We start from the raw sequence: 21,499 nt of genomic DNA, 5'->3' as shown, positions 1-21,499 counted from the left end.
GGCATGGTTGAGCAGAATTTAAAATGGAAGATTGTAGGGGTGTAACGGTACACAAAACTGACGGTTCGGTGTGTACCTCGGTTTTGAAGTCATGGTTCGGTACGGATTCGGTACAGCAGTTTTACAAAATTGCTTTTTATTAATTTTTATTCAGCAGTGGTTTAACGAAAAAAAATTGTGTCTGTCCTTAAATGAATTCAGTTATAACTAAAAGTTTCTTAAAGATAATGCTGTAAACTATATAGGGAGCACTTACTTACATATTGCTATTAAAGATTAACAACAGAGCCCAAACTATTAGCCTAAATTAATTTGCTATTTATTTTTAGATATAATAATCAACACTCATAAGCTTCACATAAAGTGAACTCACAGCTGTGGACACTGAATGACTTCTGAGGTAAACGTGATTCTACATGACATTGTTTACAAGCTGTTTTATTGTCTTTCCGCGGTTGAAACACAGATGGAGCGATTACACGACATATGATACAGTTCAGTAAGTTGTAATGTATCCTCAAAATACCTTACGATATTAATTTATGTTTATTCTTTAGAAGAGATGATCGCGTTCACTGCGCCGCCGCTTGAAGTTGAACTGATACGCGTCTATCAGTCACGTCACATTATAGAGCGTTAAAACGGCATTTATCGTTTGAATTTCGTGATAAAATGGACTGAATACTCAATATGTTCGTGTGGGAACTCGGATTAAAGTGTGTTCCGCGCTTTAAACAAGTCGACTATTAACTGTTAAAGATTGCATTCATAACCGTTCGGGACACGCGCGCACCGTGCCGAAAGCCCTGTATCGAAACGGTTCAATGCGAATACGTGCACCGTTACACCCCTAGAAGATTGTTGTCATCTGTCACACAATTTGAAATGAGTGATGAATCAACGTGGCAAATTAGCTTAAATTCTGGCTGACATATCTACCTCATGTCCCCACCTCGTTTTAGTTATTATTTGATTATATTATTATTTTGCTTTGTGCCTCTTCCATCCATTGCTCACATTGCAGGGCATGTCCGAATCCACTTTTGCTAGTTTAACAACGAAAAAAAAAAAACGATCTGTGCGCCAGGCGCATGGTCACAAAGGGTTGTACCCTAATCTCTTAATGACTCATAGGTGTGTTTTGGGGTAACGTGCAATAAACCAATCTCCCATTCCCTTTAAAAGCCAGTTGCGCTTGCACCATGGCGGATTCGCTATTTACATGGTGGAGTTTGCGAGCGGAAAGACTGAACGCTTCTCCAGAGAGGAATCCTTTTATTTTTAATACAGTGCATGCAGAATTATTAGGCACGTTGATTTTCTGATCACATTTTTTTCCAGACACATTTTACCAATTCCAAACCACATTAATCTTAATAACTACTATTAATTTTGTATTTAATCATTTAGAAGTGATATATAATTGTTCATGAAGGCTGGAAATGAAAAGCGCCTTATATACAGGTGTGCAGAATTATTGGGCACGTTTTCTTTTACAGATATAATGAGCCAAAAAAGAGATTTAACTCCGACTGAAAAGTCAAACATTATTAAATGTAGTGTATAGTAATGTAATGTAGTGTACAGTGTTGTAAAAAAAAAAATGAATTAAGTACCTTTTATAAATAAAACTAAATTACTGAATTAAGGTGCTAAAACTATTTTGGTCCAAAAATGTATGGCATGACTCTTTTAATGTTGAAATGAGGAAGACAGGAGAGGCTCAAATAACTGCTCCAATTTATTGGCTGTAGAGATTTAACAGGACACCTATAAGAGACCGCCTCTGTTTCAATCTCACTCTCATTTGCTCTCAATTTCTTTTTCAGAGGTTCAGTTTATTCTCTTGCTCTAAAAACGATGGTTCACTTGGTCACTTCGGGTAGTGCTGCTCTTCTCAGATGCAGAGAGAGGTCTACATTCCTGTCTAAACCCCATACCACTGACTGGCGATAGAAACAATCCAGTTTTGTTTTGGGCCGCATTGTTCGTCAGGTCTGAGTTGGAGGAGGGGTTGTGGGAACACTCAGAGTTTGACTAGTATTTAGGACTTTAACAGGGCGTTGAATAGCCTTGGACATACCGAGACGGCCCTTTGACTTCTGCTCAGACACGGTGCAGTTTTCTGCCTCCGTCATCCATTAAGAACGAGTGGTATTCACTTCTTCACAGCTTCTGTTCTTAGTGACCATGGCTGTCAAGCTCCAAAAAGGACCAAAAAAACCTGCCTAATAGTACTAAGAAAGGAGTACATATGATTTTAGCCATATTATAAAAATGGTACAATGAACCTAAACTGTTGGTACTAAAAAAACTGTTTCAGCTCTTAAATATCGTTCTCCCTCTTGCATTTGTAAATATGATTTGGCAGCAGAAAGTATCAGTGACACAAAGCTATCTTATAACTTCAGAAGACTTTAAATGTATGGATCACTTATATTGCTTTATCTAAGGGGTTTTCAAGCCTTTTGATGGCGTAGACCCCGAAAATGTACCATCTTTGTAAATTATATTTGTAAATTATATGCATGTATACATTTCATGCATACATATTTCATGTATGCATGAAGAAGAAATGGAGCATGATTATATCATAAAGACGTGTTTTCAAAATTAAATAATTGTCTTTTATATCATCATTGTACTTAAGTCAAAGCAAGTTATTCATAGTATTGAAGTAGCAATGATTTTTGTGAAGGAGGAGTTAAATCAGACAAAATGATTGGAGAAGATTGGCATACTTCACCAGAGATAATCCTGTCATTACACCAGAAGATTGAGTTATGACAGTTTGATTAAAAAATTGCAACATGCATTGATGAATCATCCACAATACATTTGGTATTGTGTCTGGCATAGTCTTTTACAGAATGCCAAGGGGTAAGTAATGACAAATTAATGAACTATGCCTTTAAGAAACTAGTCAGTTTTGGTTTCATGTTGTGAATTGGTCAGCAAAAATGGATGTCTTTGCAGACAGCCGCATTCACAGTCTTTCAAGGTCTTTACTCTTGGGAGCTTTACTACACATAGCTAGCTTAAAGGAAATAGTTGTTACTTTGACATGCTAATAGCAGAAGGGGAGTTATCTAATCTAACTCAACGCTCCAGTCTCCCAGCAGGCACTATCCCAGTTGTTAAATCACCCAACGCTGCTGGAGAAATGCTGAGGCCTAAAGTACTCGATTGAATTAGTTTGTGTTGTGTGTGTGTGTGTGTGTGTGTGTGTGTGTGTGTGTGTGTGTGTGTGTGTGTGTGTGTGTGTGTGTGTGTGTGTGTGTTTATGAGGGCACTATCCTCTCTCTTAATCCCATGACACTCATCTGTGTTGATATTATTAAGTTAGCAATAAGACTGACGGTATTCTGAAACCTTCTGTGGGGAAACAGAGCCCACTGTTGGGTTAAATGCAGAAGCATGGTCAGAGTTTAACATCAGGAATTTATTCAGGATGTCATCATTTTAGTTGATGATGCTGAATTAATTTAGCATATTTTGTATTGTTGGTGGGTGACCAAAATCTCATGTTACCTGTATGATATATATATACAGTGAGGAAAATAAGTATTTGAACACCCTGCTATTTTGCAAGTTCTCCCACTTAGAAATCATGGAGAGGTCTGAAATTGTCATCATAGGAAAATCACAATGTATGATTTTTTAACTATTTATTTGTATGATACAGTTGCAAATAAGTATTTGAACACCTGAGAAAATCAATGTTAATATTTGGTACAGTAGCCTTTGTTTGCAATTACAGAGGTCAAACGTTTCCTGTAGTTTTTCACCAGATTTGCACACACTGCAGGAGGGATTTTGGCCCACTCCTCCACACAGATCTTCTCTAGATCAGTCAGGTTTCTGGCCTGTCGCTGAGAAACACCGAGTTTGAGCTCCCTTCAAAGATTCTCTATTGGGTTTAGGTCTGGAGACTGGCTAGGCCACGCCAGAACCTTGATATGCTTCTTACAGAGCCACTCCTTGGTTATCCTGGCTGTGTGCTTCGGGTCATTGTCATGTTGGAAGACCCAGCCTCGACCCATCTTCAATGCTCTAGCTGAGGGAAGGAGGTTGTTCCCCAAAATCTTGCAATACATGGCCCCGGTCATCCTCTCCTTAATATAGTGCAGTCGCCAAGGTCCAGAAAAACACCCCCAAAGCATGATGCTACCACCCCCATGCGTCACAGTAGGGATGGTGTTCTTGGGATGGTACTCATCATTCTTCTTCCTCCAAACACGTTTAGTGGAATTATGACCAAAAAGTTCTATTTTGGTCTCATCTGACCACATAACTTTCTCCCATGACTCCTCTGGATCATCCAAATGGTCATTGGCAAACTTAAGACGGGCCTGGACATGTGCTGGTTTAAGCAGGGGAACCTTCCGTGCCATGCATGATTTCAAACCATGACGTCTTAGTGTATTACCAACAGTAACCTTGGAAACGGTGGTCCCAGCTCTTTTCAGGTCTTTGGACAGCTCTTTGGTCTTGGCCATGTTAGTAGTTGAATTCTTACTGATTGTATGGGGTGGACAGGTGTCTTTATGGAGCTAACGACCTCAAACAGGTGCATCTAATTTAGGATAATAAATGGAGTGGAGGTGGACATTTTAAAGGCAGACTAACAGGTCTTTGAGGGTCAGAATTCTAGCTGATAGACAGGTGTTCAAATACTTATTTGCAGCTGTATCACACAAATAAATAGTGAAAAAATCATGCATTGTGATTTCTGGATTTTTGTTTTTAGATTATGTCTCTCACAGTGGACATGCACCTACGATGACAATTTCAGACCCCTCCATGATTTCTAAGTGGGAGAACTTGCAAAATAGCAGGGAGTTCAAATACTTATTTTCCTTACTGTAAATTAGTCCATTATAATATCCGAAACGGTCATTACCATATCTGAAATTCCTTGTATACACAGTGGTATGAACCGTAACGATATAAATTCCAGCGCAAGTCTTCGTCGTTTGGAAGTGCATGTAAAGTGGTTTTGCTACTCTTTCAAAGCAAACTAGCAACTCTTCCAGGCCTCTGCTACAAATACAGTGTTTGAAGACAGTGTTTCAAGGGGCAAAGTAGACGCAGCCTTGCTCGCGGGCAGCCAATGAAGACCATAGGCTGGCATTATGCAAATATGTCACATTTTTAGGTAGCTATGGAATGCAAGTGAGGTACTGACGACTTGTTTTAGCAGTTCAGAATCGATTCTTTCTTTTTAGGAGCCAATAACTTTACTGTTGTGCACTTTGATCTTTAAAACTTTGCTTAAAGGCGCAATAGGTGATCTGGGAAATGCTAACTTTAGTCTGCTAGCATTGAAAGCATACGATCCCACCCTCTCTGCAAATCGCTGTCCAAAGCCACGCCTCCTCCAAAACACATGAACGTGCACAGAACAAAAGCGAGACGACCAGAGACAATGTTATTGGATTGGATTACATCATGTGTCATTCACCGGTGAGAAAACAGTACAGTGTTGCTTTTGCCTATTATATTTCATGTATAAATCTATATTTATAATTTTTGTTACATTTCAATGTAAAATTGCTTAATTTTTCCCAACAAACTCATATTAAATATTCATAATATACATTTACAATATCATCTGGCACTAATGTACATTGTAGCTTCATATGAAATTGGCTTAAATTTCAGTTTGGTGATGTTACGGTTTCTCGTTCACAATTGTCGCCTTGCAGACACTGTAGGTATCCTATACATTTATTGTTCTCTGAAGTTTTCTGTATTCAGTCATCTAACCTCCTCTTGTATTATTTATGTATTTTTGCTAAAACTGGCAGGATGTCTCCGCAAGACTGACTTCATCTACATTAAACGTTAATGTGGTTTGTAGCAGAAGTGTTTCTGCAGGGTCCAGAAGTATATTATAGGGTTGTTTGTTTAGTTGGATGGATGGGTGAATAAGTAGATTGAGGTGTGCATTTAATACCAAACCTTCAAGTCAATTAACTACTTAATGACTTTTGGCTCCAAATCAATTTTCTGTCTCAGTGAGTGTCTCAGTATGACTTGATGGAGCTCTTTAAGGTCCTAGATTGCTCTCAGATGAGATGTTTCAGAATGATTCACTAATACTTTAATTTGTATTTGGTTTGATATCAGATCAATATAAATCTTGTTTAGCCAAAGCATGTGTTTTTAATGTCTTTCAATGTTTTATTTATAGGGGTTCACATCATGGTAATTAAGTTGTCCTTTTGAGATACAATTTTATTTTAGTATAAAAATATACTGTAACTTTCAGAACTCAAAACTTCATTTAAACAAAGTTGAAGAGAAAATAATCAATAGCACATTCGCAATAACACCACAATTACCAATATTTTGTGCAGGTGGAACTGGCCCTAATCGCAGGCAAGTGCTTTCCAAGATGGCACTCTAGATGCACAGTCATTGTGGCTACATAATGTGAAATTCTTTCTTTTATTTCCTCCATTATATTGCTGAATGACAGGAGTTGTGCAATAGCTTCTTTGGTATTTAGATGTTCCGGTAATCTACAGCTTGTGTTGCCATGGTTCCCCTGCGTTCGGATGTACTGCTCCTTTTCAAGAGTCCCTTAGATCACAACATGAAGAGCATTTTTAACTTCTATGATTAAAGAAAAACAAACAAACAAACCAACAAAAAAGCACTAAATAATAATGACTATAGCCTTCAGTGTTTGTTTTTCTTTTTTATGAATAAAATGATTACATACATAATTATATTGTATAATAATTTACTTACCCTCTTGATGTAACAACCCTTATTATTATTATTATTATTAAAGGGTAATTTCAGTGATTTAGCATTAGGCTTTGTATCAGTAGAAACCCAGTAGTATATTCAAATGATAGTACCTTCCCCCTTCATATCCCCCTGAGACGAGAGAATTATGCATATTATTTCTGGAAAAAATCCTCCGATGATGCAAATATCGTCATTTTGCGTCATCTGAGGATTTTTTGGCCAGAGGCTAAAGACTACAGCCACTAGATGCTGCATGTTATCAACCTGCCCATAGGGGAGGGATCTCACGCACAGAATGTAAGACACAGACGGCCGAACGGACAATCATAACGGTGCGATGCAGACCAAAGTGAGTGTTCTAAGTGTTTCAACTTTTCAATGAATTCCTGGTATAGTTTAGCTTCCATATGCGATCTGAAAACTTGCCAGACTGGCGCTTAACGTTACCTCAGCTCTTCGTGATGAATGAAATCTGACACTGCTGCGTCTGTGACGTGACTTTCGTCCTGGCTCACTCACACTTTATTGAAAAGACACGTTCAGTTTTTAATTGTAGTGTTTATTCTCTAACTGAACGAAATGATTGTATTACTATGAAGATCAAAACGACGGTGCACAGAGTGGCCTCGTAGGGCAGCGAAGCAAGTGCATTGTGGGAGTTGTTGTCTTACATCCACATGAGACAAAAATACATTTTCTGTCTTTTCTCAGTCTAGAAGGCACCAAATTCAAAAATAATTTCACATTTCTACTACATAAATGACCCAGTTTAAATACAAAACTTAATGCTAAACCACTGAAGTAACCCTTTAATAATGTATATATTTATTGGGGTAACTAAATTAGTATGCATATACATAAAAAAAATGTATAAATATAAAAGTAAAAAAAAAGATAATTAAAATTAAATAAATATGTATATATATTTCTTTATTTAAATATACTTCTCTTGAACTGAGGCGCTACAGTGATCTGCTGTCTCCACTTTAAACAGCGCCAAAACAGTTTAATTTTTGAATTTCTTAATAAAATGGTCATAATTTGAAATCTGAGACTTTGTTTCATATCAGAAGTAACAAAGCACAAAGCTTATTGCGATTTATTGGATGCTAGGTGCTACAATGTTCCGTTCATTCATCAACTGAAAACAGGATAGACTAATTGATATCTGTTCGTAAAAATAAGAATCGATTAAAATCGGTTTCCCTGCAGAACATTGCCCAAAGCATCACACTGCCTCCGCCGGCTTGCCTTCTTCCCATAGAGCATCCTGGTGCCATGTGTTCCCCAGGTAAGCGATGCACACGCACCCGGCCATCCACGTGATGTAAAAGAAAGCGTGATTCATCAGACCAGGCCACCTTCTTCCATGTGGTCCGGTTTCTGATGCACATGTGCCCATTGTTGGCGCTTTCGGTGGTGGACAGGGGTCAGCATGGGCACCCTGACTGGTCTGCGGCTATGTAGCCCCATACGCAACAAACTGTGATGCACTGTGTATTCTGACACCTTTCTGCTCTGACCCAGTCATCTAGCCATCAAACTCACTCAAATCCTTACGCTTGCCCATTTTTCCCGCTTCTAACACATCAACTTTGAGGACAAAATGTTCACTTGCTGCCTAATATATCCCACCCACTAACAGGTGCTGTGATTAAAAGATAATCAGTGTTATTCACTTCGTACCAATCATACCATGTGTCCCTGTCAGTCAACATGTTTGCATACCACTGCGCAGCCTGTTCACGCAGACATCATACACCATCAGCGCGTTTCACTTGCGCTGTGCAGAGTGCAGACAGAGCTAGAATGGCAGGCATACAGCAACACTGTACTGTCATAATGTTATGCCTGATCGGCCTATATATAAATTTACACATGCCACAGCTGCCATTGTTTCTGAGCCTCCATGTGTTTCATGGTCCACCTGATGACATGACCTCCACATATCTCATAGAAGCTTTCACTGACAGGTAAAAGAGAAGAGCGAGAAATCTCTTATCCTGCTGTGCTTCACCTGCATGCATGTGTGTGTGTGTATGTTGTTGACACCAGTTGTGTTCTGCCACACACACACACCTACTCTCTGACATCTGTAACCTATTGTCAGCTTCCTGTTTGGCGTGTGTGAGGGCTGAGTTCAGACACCCGCTGTTCAGCATATGGCTGATGGCAGTGATTGTAGATCAGGACACTTTAGCCTAGTCATTAATTTATTCTTTATTGACTGTTGCTTAGCCTGGAGCAGTGTATGAGTTTCACAACACCTGCCATATCTTCATAAACCTTTCATAGTTTTCATAAAAGTGTTTCTGTAACTATTTTCAAATCAGTGGGTTTCTAGTTCTAATCCAAGCTTTATAATGGCAGCAATTGTTGCTCTGTTTTTTAAGTCCATAAAAATGCATCTGTCCGTCAAATAGCGTGCTCCACACGGCTCTGCGGGGTTAATAAAGGCCTTCTGAAGCATATCGACGCTTCGTCCGATCGACTTCCGTATTCAATGTATTGAAAAAGTGTTGAAAGTGCCTCTTCAGTTCAAATTTTGAACTGCGAGAGGCACTTTCAACACTTTTTCCACGGAAGGCGATCGGCCGGAACTTTACTTTTATAAAGTTTTAAATATGTATATTTTTCTTACACAAACCCATCGATACGCTTCAGAGGGCCTTTATTAATCCCCCAGAGCCGTGTGGAGCACGCTATTTGACGGACAGATGCATTTTTTTATGGATTTCAAAAACAGAGCAACAATTACTGCCATTATAAAGCTTGGATTAGCCAGGACTTTTTTAATATAACTCCGATTGTATTCGTCTGAAAGAAGAATGTCATATACACCTAGGGTGAGTAAATCATGGGCTAATTTTCATTTTGTTTTTCATTTCAGCTTGTTTCCGCCACTGAAAAAAAAAAAAGTAATTGCAACTTCTTTTATCTCGCAATTCTGGAAAAAAAGTTCTGACTTTATTTCTCGCGGTTGCGAGTTCATGTTCCTCAATTGTGAGAAAAAAAAGTCCGAATTTTGAGATAGTCACAATTATCTTTTTAATTGTTTTATTCTGTGGCGGAAACTATTGTGATTATTCATCATTAAAAAAATCCTCTATTCCTTTATTTCCTTTTAATCTCCTAAATTTACAATTGTATTCCTGTAACTATAACTTTATTCTCAACTGTACATTATTGTCACTTTCCCTAAACATTTTGCCTTTATTTTTAAGAAAAATGTAGTATTATTTTACTTTGGCACTGTGTTGATAATATATTTGCTCTGATGTAAATATAACCAATTACTGTAGTTCTCATGTAAATGTGTAGTCATTTTTCATGCTAAAGAACTTGATGAAACCGGAAGTTGTGGCCTACAGTTTGAGGGTGAGTGACCAATATGGTGTTCATCAGTCATTTTCTAATGAATCATGCAGGACCAAGATGGCTTGACAGATGGTTGCAGCTTCAGCAAACAAGCCTGCCCACCCCCTACAAAGTAATGTGGGGCTCTTGTCGTTTTGAAGCCCTGTGGTGGCATGAACAAAGAACCCAGCGACAGAATTAAAGAATGCAAATCTATCGTAACAAAACACTGCCCCCTTCAGGAGAGGAGACGTCTGAGGATAAACTGAAATCATATTCAGTGAAAGATGCTCCTCTAATTTACTTTATATAAAAAAGATACTTTACTCAGTAAAGTCTCCCTCTGTTTTTTCTCCATTCAGTTAAAAGCACAAGCTCAATTTAGCCATTATTTATGTCCCTGCTTTCAGACCTGTTTTTTGAGGCCAGAGTAGAGCTTTTTCTGGCACGGTTTTGACCATTTAAAGGCAAAACATCTTAAGGCTCTGTGGTTCTACAGCATTAGTGCTTTGGTTCTATTTTAAGGACTCTTAAGTTTATTATTCAAGCTGTTCAAGCTATCTTTAGCTGTCCATTTGCCATGCATACATTTCGGTGAATGGTAGAATCTACTATACAGTTGTTGTTGTTGTTTTTTACGATATACACTACCATTAAAAAAAATTTTTTTTTTAAAGAAATTAATACTCTTATTCTACGAGGATTCATTAAATACATTGATAAAAAATGACAGTAATGGCATTTATAATGTTACACAATATTATCATAAGGTTACATTTTTATTTCAAATAAATGCTTCTCTTTTTAACTTTCTATCATCAAAGAATCCTGAAAAAGTCTAGAATGGTTTACAGCAGTGATTAAAATAAGAAATGATTTCTGAAGAATCATGTGACACTGAAGCCTGGAGTAATGATGCTGGAAATTCATTATTATAATAATTTTTCTTTGCATTTTTGATAAAACAATTTCAGCCTGGGTAAGCATTTAAACTCTTAGGTTGTATATAGTCTATATACTTACTAAAATAGCTAACTTTCGTCGGATTACAGTACGCATCGATTTAAGACGAAAGAGTAACCCTTGACCCTTGAACCATTGACGTATGCGTATTGACCATAGACAGTAAAAAAATATGGACTTAGTGTCCGTGACGTCACCCATAGGATTCTGAAGCGCAATGTATGGTCGAGCTGGCCGTCGCCCTCTTGGCAGCACGTCACTCCCGGATAACAGAAAATGGGCAAAAAGGCAGACGTGGGTGGAGCTGAAGTGACGCGATGACTAACAGACAGCAGATAAATGGCTATCCACCTGTCAGTCGAAGTGGCCATGCTCATAATTATGCAGAACTTTAATGCTTTATATAATGTAAACGAAGGAGTTATAAAAAAATTCACCCCCCTCACAGTTGTCATGAAGGGCAAAATTAGCCGTATAGACCAAAACCACAATTTGTACCGGCTGTAAACATGTTTTAATCTGCTGTAAAGTTGGCCATTTTAACATGGGGCTCAATGAGATTCTGCTCCCTTCTGGACCTGTCCCTAGCGGCCAGTCGATGAATTGCAGTATATGTCACTTCCGTATAGGCTTCAAGAGAAACTGCGGGAGGATAGAGCAAAACAAAACGTTACTCTTTTGGTCGACTCGTGCACTGCTGACCGCCGGAAGTTAGCCATTTTAGTCTATAAAGTTTTAAATATGGATATTTTTCTAACACAAACGTACCACTTCGCTTCAGAAGGCCTTTATTAACATAATAAATCCCCCCTCTCCATAGCCATGTGAAGCACTTTTATGATGAATAGATGCACTTTTATGTACTTCAAAAATGACCCATCAAGTCACTGCCATTATAATGCTTGTCATATACACCTTGGATGACTTGAGGGTGAGTAAATCATGGACTAATTAAAATTTTTGGGTTAACTAATCAAGTACTTAACTTAAGAACTTAAGGCAAGTAATTTCTCTCTGTGGCCATCTTTGAAACGCCTCTCAGGAAGCTATAATTCAGTCATGCCAGTACAGCTCCTATCTCTTTGAATGGGAAGACTTCAAACTCTCCAAAGCTGTTCATCAAGTTTAAGTCTGACAACAACAAAGCTTGTCTCGTAAATGTTGTTTCATATGCCCAAATGGCGTTTAAAAATGCGCCTCAGAACAAGTCCTCCTGGGAAGTTCGTATTTACGAGGTGGGAAGTCGTGTTTACAATGGCAGGTGTGTTCAAGTCACTTTCGTCGGAGTAAGATGGCGGTGTACTTTACTCCTATTAATTAAACCAAAATACTGCAAGGTTCTTAAACTCTAGCCTACTTCTAGAAAATTAAGAACAAGGAATGGCCATCAGGTGTTTTGCTTTTTATGTTTGTTTTATTTATTGTTATATTATAATCCTATCCTATTTTGTGCAGGCAATTAGCTTACTTCACTGTAAATAGAAAAGCCTGACAATATCACTGCTAAATACCTTTCTCACTGACCCGCCCTCAACTTGTACAGATCGGGCAAAAACGGAAGTTCAAACACAAAATTCTAAAGATGGCTGCACACTTGTTACTCTGCCGGATAAGGTCGATAGCCACGGGAACTTCTAACGGCAGCTGCAGTGACGCAATCAAAATGTTTTTATTTTATTTAGAAGGCAGGACTTATTCTGCCATATTACGCGTTGGACTTTCTTCCATTCATAAGTAAAATGAGTGCATTGTCTTTGTATATCTAAACTCTTTGATAGGCCTGCAGTTAGTTTATCCTCTGATTTATTTTCAAACACAGCTCTGATTTATTTGTAATGTGAACATATAATAAGTTGATACATAACTAACAGAATATAGATCTAAAAAGCATGGATGAGACAGGGATGAGACCATGGGGAGCAATTGCCTACATTATGTCATTTGTGTCATAGATTTATAAGCATCAAAGCACCAGTTTTTTAAATGCAAGATTTTTCAGTATCTCTGTAGTGTTTCTGATTCAGTTCTGCCCCATCAGCCATCTACAATGTTAACACGTTGACTAATTCATCTCGCAGAGTGCAGGAAAAAGAGCTGTTTCTCTTCAGCTGTCTCTTCCAAACAGGTCCAAACATTTGAAGTGTTTGGTTAAACACTGAAAGATGAAAGCGCTTTGTCTCATGATTTGTCTCAAGTCTTTTTTGTGCGTGTGAGAGCAGTGTGTTTTGAATAAATCTGTGAACAAATCCATGAAAGGATTCAAATTCTGGTGTTTTAGACCGCGTTAACACTTGGCATTAAAGGGGCGGTTGATAAGCTTTTTTCGAAGGCTTGATTGTGTTTATGGGGTGCACTGTAACATCGGTTCATGCTTTGTGTAAAAAAAACAAACAAACATTATTTTTCACGTTTTACCTTTATTCTACAACGCATTGTCCCTTCTTGTAAAAATGGTCTGTTGAGTTCCTGGTTCTATGAAGCCCCTCCCTCAGAAATACGCAATGGGCTCAGATTGGTTAACTGGCCCAGTGAGTTGTGATACGCTAACCACCTAGTGCACGTTGTCTGGAAACTAGGGATTGGCGATACCAGTTATTTAGTTTTCGATACGATACCAATACTTTCAAGGCCAGTATCACCGATATCGGTACCGATACGATACTTCTAAACTGAACTTTTATATGATTAAATTGATTAAATTATTACAATTACTAAAATGGGTAAAGATACCCGCTTAAAATTATATTTGAAAGGTATTTTAACATTCAGTATGCTTTAATTGCAACATATAGAAATGTTTCTGTACCCCTTCCCTAGATCTGTGCCTCGATACAATCCTGTCTCTGAGGTCTATAGACAATTCCTTGGACTTCATGCTTTGGGTTAGTGCTCTGACATGTACTGTTAACTGTGGAACCTTATATAGACCGCTGTCTGCCTTTCCAAATCATTTCCAATCATCTGAATTCACCACAGATGGACTCCAATCAAGTTGTACAAACATCTCAAGGATGATCAGTGGAAACAAGATGCACCTGAGCTCAATTTTGAGTGTCATGGCAAAGGCTGTCAATACTTATGTACATATTAATTTTTTATTTTCATTTTTTATTTGTAATACATTTGCAAACAAACGTTTCATGTTGTGATTTATGGGGTATTTTTTGTAGAATTTTGAGGAAAATAATAAATTTTTGTAACAAAGCTGTAACATAACAAAATGTGGAAAAAGTGAAGCTCTTTGAATACTTTTCGGATGCACTGTAGCACAGGATTTTTGTGATTTATTCAGATACACTCAATATATACACTCACCTAAAGGATTATTAGGAAGTCCTGTTCAATTTCTCATTAATGCAATTATCTAATCAACCAATCTCATGGCAGTTGCTTCAATGCATTTAGGGGTGTGGTCCTGGTCAAGACAATCTCCTGAACTCCAAACTGAATGTCAGAATGGGAAAGAAAGGTGATTTAAGCAATTTTGAGCGTGGCATGGTTGTTGGTGCCAGTCTGAGTATTTCACAATCTGCTCAGTTACTGGGATTTTCACGCACAAACCTTTCTAGGGTTTACTAAGAATGGTGTGAAAAGGGAAAAACATCCAGTATGCGGCAGTCCTTTGGGCGAAAATGCCTTGTTGATGCTAGTGGTCAGAGGAGAATGGGCCGACTGATTCAAGCTGATAGAAGAGCAGCTTTGACTGAAATAACCACTCGTTACAACCGAGGTATGCAGCAAAGCATTTGTGAAGCCACAACACGCACAACCTTGAGGCGGATGGGCTACAACAGCAGAAGACCCCACCGGGTACCACTCATCTCCATTACAAATAGGAAAAAGAGGCTACAATTTGCACGAGCTCACCAAAATTGGACAGTTGAAGACTGGAAAATTTTTGCCTGGTCTGATGAGTCTCGATTTCTGTTGAGACATTCAGATGGTAGAGTCAGAATTTGGCGTAACCAGAATGAGAACATGGATCCATCATGCCTTGTTACCACTGTGCAGGCTGGTGGTGTTGATGTAATGGTGTGGGGGATGTTTTCTTGGCACACTTTAGGCCCTTTAGTGCCAATTGGGCATCGTTTAAATGCCACGGCCTACCTGAGCATTGTTTCTGACCATGTCCATCCCTTTATGACCACCATGTACTAGGGATGGGCAACAGTGGTCGAGTAATCGAGTACTCGAACGTGACAGCGATCATCGATCATGAGAACGATGATCGCCCTGAACAAAAAAATATTTGTCTCTTTTTTTATTGGTTATTGCGTCGTTTGCGCGGTACCGGAGGTCTGATTGGTTAGCGTTATACAGAAAGCCTCCAGACCGCGGCGAAATAAAGTGAAACTTAGGCGTGCACTGCAGTGATGTCTGGAATCACTGTGATCATTGAATGGTTAGTGCAAGATGTGCAGCGCCAATCTGTCACAGCCTACATAGCATTATAATGAGAGCACAATGGAAATTAGAATGCTGTAAATGATCTGTGCTTAGTTCTCCATGTATCAGCTGATCCACAGAGAAACTAGCGAGATCACTCAGACTAGCGCGTGCAGTTCATGTGCGCATTCGCGTCCTTTTCTGCAGATGCACATTGTAAGATTACTTTTATGTTGTCTATCTGATTAAAGGTGGGGTAGGTAAGTCTGATCTAAAACACTTTTGTCCAAATTTGTTTAAACTGTCTTCATATGTCAATACATAATTAAAATTTAAGTACTCTGAAAAAGAGAGTATAAAAATCGAGTGACTCTAGACTTTTTAATCTGCAATAAACACCGCTCATTATTTTCGTTCGGGCCGAATCAAGTGATTGGCTGGGGCGACTGTCACTCTCTCTCGCTACCATGGCTACCGCTGCTTTTGCTCCAGGATCTGCCCACATGCGCGTGCCCCACTGTTGCCAAGTCGGGCTACTTCAAACACTTGCCGCGGGCTGTTTTTCATGTCCGCGGTTTGAAGCTACCCCAATTATGTGATGTTTTGCCCCGGGATTTGCGAATTTTAGCTGGCAGCCCTACCAAAAAGACACATATTTTACCCCCCAAACGCGATTTTTACCGGAGAAACACGATTGGGCTTGTTTTGGCCTAGTTTTGAGTAGCAATTGGGCGGATGTTGTTGTGAAAACCTGGCAACCCTGGCGCACCCGTTTGAGTTCAAGACGCTGTATTTCTGCTGGACAGGTAATCTTTCATTTTGATTATAAATTTTTTTGGTTTATGTTTTCATGAAGCATGTCTCACTAGCACACGTAGCTGCCTAATATAGCTAACATAACATTACTTAGCATAAAGTTACAATGTTATACACTTAGGGAACCATTAGTAGAGATGATAAATACTCAATATGCTTAGCTCAAGTTGATCGCTGTCGTGTTGAATTTTGCAAAATGTAACTTTAGATAACAAAATGCATGTGTAAAAGCTAGTACACCGCATCCAGGAACTTTTTTTTAGAACTAAGTTAGCTTTAGCTACTACCTTCTGTCTAAACTCTTCTACCATGTTCACCGGGAACTTTACCTGCACGTTTATTTCGGCCCTTGGTTTGTTTTTATATACTCTACCTACGTTTTTATCTTGTATCTGTGTGTGTCGTAGACACTGTGTTGTGTGTGTATTTTGAACTTTACCAGTATCGTTATTCTAGCTTGAGAGTGAGTACTAAAAGACATCTTATTTGTTTATATTCATAATGATAAAGTTAGATTTTTTATTACATGTGATTCTGACATGATGTCACTATATGCACTCCGCTCCTTCTTCTCCGCTCGTCTCAGGTAAATAATGCGTCTTCCTCCAGCTGAGCGGTCGGCGTAGCGCGTTCATGTGTTTTGGGGGCGTGGCTTTGGAAAGAGCCCAGAAGGGAGAAGGTGGAGTGAATGGAAATAATGAGCTGTCTTTAAAACAGTCGTGAGAGGTCTACAGGCCCTCAATTTTCATACTTTCTTTTTCAGAGTACTTACATTTTGATTATGTATTGATATATAAAGAAAGTTTAAACAAATTTGGAAAAAAAGTTTTTTAACCAAATCCTACCTACCCTACCTTTAATCTAATATAAGAAGCGTTTGGTTGAGCTTAATAAGCTAGCAAAGCACTGCCGTTATACCGGCTGTTGTTCATTCTCTTCAGTTTCAGCTCAAACGCATATTTCATGCTCGACATGATGACAGTCATATTCTTTTTAGATAGGCTATTTCTTTCTCAGAATCATTGATATTAGTAATGCAGCAGTGCTATACTGGTCTCATATTTTTTAACAGTAGACCTAGTTTATTTAGTTGTTTTTCGTTATGAGTTCGAAAACGCGCAGTGATGTCTGTAAACACTGCGATCATGAATAATAAAATTAAGTGCATGATGTGCAGAGTCAATCTGTCAAAGCATTATTAATGAGAACACTATCTTAATAAAATGTTTTTTCTGTGTGCTTTCGTTGTCCGTGTATCAGCGTTGTTAAGGGAAGAGCGCATTCAAAATGTTCCGTTTCAAACCCTTCGCCTGTAAAATCTAGCACGCTGAAGTTCACGTGCGCATTCACGTCCTTTTGTGTTGATTTATGTCGTAATAGGTTCATAATAATCTTCATATTAATATTGATATAGGGTGGGTTTGGTTGAGTTTATTAACCAGCTAGCAAGCTCTGCAGGGTGGTGTTATTTCACAGTTTCAGCTCAAAGGCAATGCTCAATATTACTGACTTGGTTATTTGAGACGGTCATTTTATAAAGATGTTTCTTTTTCAAAGACATTTATGCATCATAATCTAGCAGTTATTTTTTGTTTTATATGTTCATGTTTTCATATACCTGTTTTCATGTCACTTGTATTTGTCAACAACCATTTTCATAACAGTTTTCATTATCTCAATGACGGACAAGCCCCGCCCCCTGCACATGCCCCGCCCCCGAGTACTCGAGTACTCGTTTTTAAGACCTATCGATGATCGAAATGAGAAATTGACAAAAATGCCCATCCCTACCATGTAACCATCTTCTGATGGCTACTTCCAGCAGGATAATGCACCATGTCACCAAGCTCGAATCATTTTAAATTGGTTTCTTGAACATGACAATGAGTTCATTGTACTAAAATGGCCCCCACAGTCACCAGATCTCAACCCAATAAAGCATCTTTGGGATGTGGTGGAACGGGGCTTCGTGCCCTGGATGTGCATCCCACAAATCTCCATCAACTGCAAGATGCTATCCTATCAATATGGGCCAACATTTCTAAAGAATGCTTTCAGCACCTTGTTGAATCAATGCCATGTAGAATTAAGGGGTCAAACCAGGGCTCCAGAGTGCGACTAAATGGTCGCATTTTGAGACTAAAATTTGAGAGTGTGCGACTGAATTTTACATCCAGTCGCACATGTGCGACCAGTAAATTTGCCAGCTGTCGGTACTGGAGAAATTAAGAAAATACACTTACTAATTATAATTGATAGACGTTATGTCTGGCAAATTCTATCTTTGCCAGCCGTTTCTATATGAGATAATATTAAACCATTTGTCCGTGATGCATTTTTGCCATTCGCAATCCAGAAGAGAGAAAGCGGGCGAGCTCTCTCACGGTGAGCTACAGCGAACACAACACCACAGTCAGCTTTAATGAGTGACGAGAACTAAACAAAAGTTTAGTCTGCTTAAACTTTAGGGTTGTGCTGTGATATTTATCTAATTTTATTTTCGATTTTGGCTTCCAAGAATTATAAAAAGATGGTATGAGGTACAACTATTCCTATAGCCGTGTTCCGTCGAGCTCATCCTTCCCTTCACAGCTGCGCTGTCATTTCTCCTTAAACCTAAACTAAACGTCAGATTCAGTGATTGTTGTAAACTGCAGTCTCTACTGTTGCTAAACTGCGGGATGTGTTTGATAAGAAAGAGCTATTAAGTGAAGTTTTAGTAACTAATTTCGGGAGGAGCACGTCCAGATAATTAAACCTATCTAAACAATGGAGCATGCCAGATAATGTAACCTAATCAAAACCAAGTGGAGCACCCTCAGATAATTAAACCTAATTAAACACAGATGGAGCACATCAAGCCAATCGATTTAATCAACGATAAGAGGTGTGTGTATATATACAGCATATTCACCTTCTTTCGTTGACCGTTTTTATTTTTAGCATCCCTCCACCACCCCATCTCCTCACTTTGATTTATTAAACTCATTAGACGTCAACACAATCCATAATAAAATACAGTCTAGTTCTAGACTATCTTCATCATGGGGGGATACTCTGGGTTCGGGCCAAAATTCCGAGCCCGGAGCCCTCCCCCGGACAGCACTTCAAATACGCATAATCTTTTACTCCATTTAATTTGATGTAAGTGTGAACTCGTGAAATGCACAATAATCTGCGCAAGAGACGCTGTTTCCAACTTCAATGCGGCTTGTGTGTGTGCTGCGAAATGGACCGACTTGCACTTTATATTTTAGGCTTCGTGTGCGCGTCTAAACCATCAAATAAACAACAAATAGCCGGTGTCAAAATGACCGGATTGGAGAGTAGTTATTTTAACAGTTTATATCTTAAATGGGCGTAAATAGTTTGGAGAAATAGGAGAATATGATATTATTAGTTCTACATTCGATCGGTCTTAAAGGGGCAGCGTCTAATAAACCTGCTGATGATTGAGCCATTCATTCGAATCAAACAAGAGGCAAAGAGAAAATATTCGCATCTCTTGAATTAATAACTTTAGCTTTTATAAGCATTAATCTATCAATTTATACAGTGAAAACTATGCAGTGTTATTTTACATTTCATTACTTTATTAGATTTCTTTGTAGGTTTGTTCTTTACTTTAATATTAATGTTAGCAGACCTTCCGAATGCCTGCACACTGGTCCATTTACAAATAGATGTTTTATATTTTTGTTCAAACTTTGCGGTTTCTTTTGCTATATATATTTTATTTTTCTGATTATAAAGCCATGTTAATTATGTTCTTAATTATGTTTTTTTTTTTTTGTATAAAAAAAAATAAAATAAAGTATAATAAAAAGAACCGGTAAGAATACTGTTAAAGTACCAGATCGATAAGCAGTATGGGTAAGAGTAGTAATACCATTAAAACCTTAACGATACCGATCCCTATTAGTAATACAGTGGAAATTAGTAGATTTGGTTAGCATGTTGATTTACGGTGTGCGCCCCTAAAATTTCGGGTTGTGCCCCTAAAATTTTCAGTTGGGGGCCACTGTGCTCCTAGTGAAACAAGTTAGTCTGGAGCCCTGCAAACACAGTATTAGGATGGTGTTCCTAATAATCCTTTAGGTGAGTGGACATCTTAAATAGGGTACTTAATATACTAGTTTAAGTTTTTTTTTTTTTTTACATTAATCTTGTATGATGAAACAAAGAAACAATGTTATTTCGAAGCGAGAGCGCACAGGAATTTATATAGGCTATAGGCTATGTGTAGGCCTATGCAGAAAACGTTAATTAGAACTAAGCAAGGGTAGGCTATGCAACACATGGTTTATTGATGTACGAGTAAAAATTTTACAAATTAAACAATGCTTGCATTGCTTTCATTTACTTCATTCATTTCATTCACTTTCATTCTGGTAGGCTACAGTCTTAGATAAAAGTTGTTTAAATGAAGACATTTTTATTATTAGAATAGTTGATTATTTAACTGGGATGACCATGTTAAATGAGTCATATCCAGGTTTAAGTGCTAAGATTGTAGCAATGCATATTGTAGACAAAAATGGAAGATTATTTATAATAAACACATGCTGAAGCAATAAAAACCTATATCATTAAACATAAAATTAATTGTGTATTCCGATTATTCCTCTGGCAGTAAGTAACTTTAACTTGATCATGTAAGTGTAAATAACCAGTTTTAAATTATTGTCAAGATGAAAAGTGACGACCACAGTTTTTTCTTCTTTCATCATTCAATTAATTTCTACATTTAAAATAACCATTGATTATTTAATAGAATCTACAGTTAGCCTATATTTAATTAACTTACGAAGTGCTTTCAACTTTTGAGTATCTTCCATTAATTCTTCCTCAGAACTGCTCATTGCAGCAGGCCGATACCTTGTAAAATGACATTTGCTGCATGCGTCCGAAGTAGTATGTCCGAAGTCATAGTATTCATAAAACAGAAGGCGGATCCCTAGTACTACTTCTGGCGAGATTCTGAAGTGTGCATTCAATGGAAACTTTACTATCCCATAAGGCCATGGGAAAGAATTTGTGAATGGAAGTTAATTAACGCAACTGATGGCGTAGGTCACATGACAATGACACGGTCTTTGTAAACAATGAGTTTAGATATACAAAGACAGTGCACTCATATTACATTTGCAACTACATCTCACTAGAGTATTCTCAGTAGAGTATTGGTAGACTCTGTTGGCTTAGTAGAATTGGT

The 21,499-nt window shown here is 38.2% G+C and overlaps 1 protein-coding gene across 4 annotated transcripts in view; it reads left to right on the top strand.

The window, feature by feature from the left end:
• Positions 1 to 21,499, top strand: part of ttyh2 (tweety family member 2) — a 99,699-nt gene that overhangs the window by 37,473 nt on the left and 40,727 nt on the right. The window lies entirely within an intron of this gene.

Source organism: Gobio gobio (genome assembly GCF_949357685.1).
Source record: "Gobio gobio genome assembly, chromosome: 20".
Lineage (NCBI taxonomy): Eukaryota > Metazoa > Chordata > Actinopteri > Cypriniformes > Gobionidae > Gobio > Gobio gobio.
The sequence above is the reverse complement of the archived record's forward strand: the minus strand, read 5'-3'. Positions and strand labels throughout refer to the sequence as shown.